Raw genomic sequence first — 388 nt, 5'->3', positions numbered from 1 at the left:
ATTTGATTTGCCTGAATCAAACAATGGAGAGAACAGTAATGAAGAAATGTATGTCTCCTCTCATTATTGCCGCCATCTTGGCCAAAAGTAGGTGAAGTCATTTTAATATCTGAACCCCAGCCACCACCTCCGCCCATCCCAGAGAGTAAGTTGTTCCAATTCACACACCACCTCATTCTGCACATTGCATTGTATGCTCTCTGTTCCACATGTCTGATGGTGTACAATGCACCATATGTTCCCTTCCACCACTACGGCGGTGTTGCTCCTGATATGAGAGAGGGGGTGGGGGTCATGATGATGATGTTGTGAGGGGAACTCTGATGTGAAGGGATGCTCCTGATGTGAGGGGGAGTCTGATGGGGGGGCTCATGATGTGAAGGGGGGG

At 48.7% G+C, this 388-nt stretch overlaps 1 protein-coding gene across 2 annotated transcripts in view; it reads left to right on the top strand.

Annotated features, from left to right (window-relative positions):
- IGFBPL1 (insulin like growth factor binding protein like 1) overlaps positions 1 to 388 on the top strand; it is a 56,588-nt gene that overhangs the window by 42,402 nt on the left and 13,798 nt on the right. The window lies entirely within an intron of this gene.

The sequence above is a fragment of the Nanorana parkeri genome, unplaced genomic scaffold, assembly GCF_000935625.1.
Source record: "Nanorana parkeri isolate BGI_ZX_2015 unplaced genomic scaffold, ASM93562v1 scaffold1822, whole genome shotgun sequence".
Lineage (NCBI taxonomy): Eukaryota > Metazoa > Chordata > Amphibia > Anura > Dicroglossidae > Nanorana > Nanorana parkeri.
Note: the sequence above shows the minus strand (reverse complement) of the source record. Positions and strands in the feature narration are given on the sequence as shown.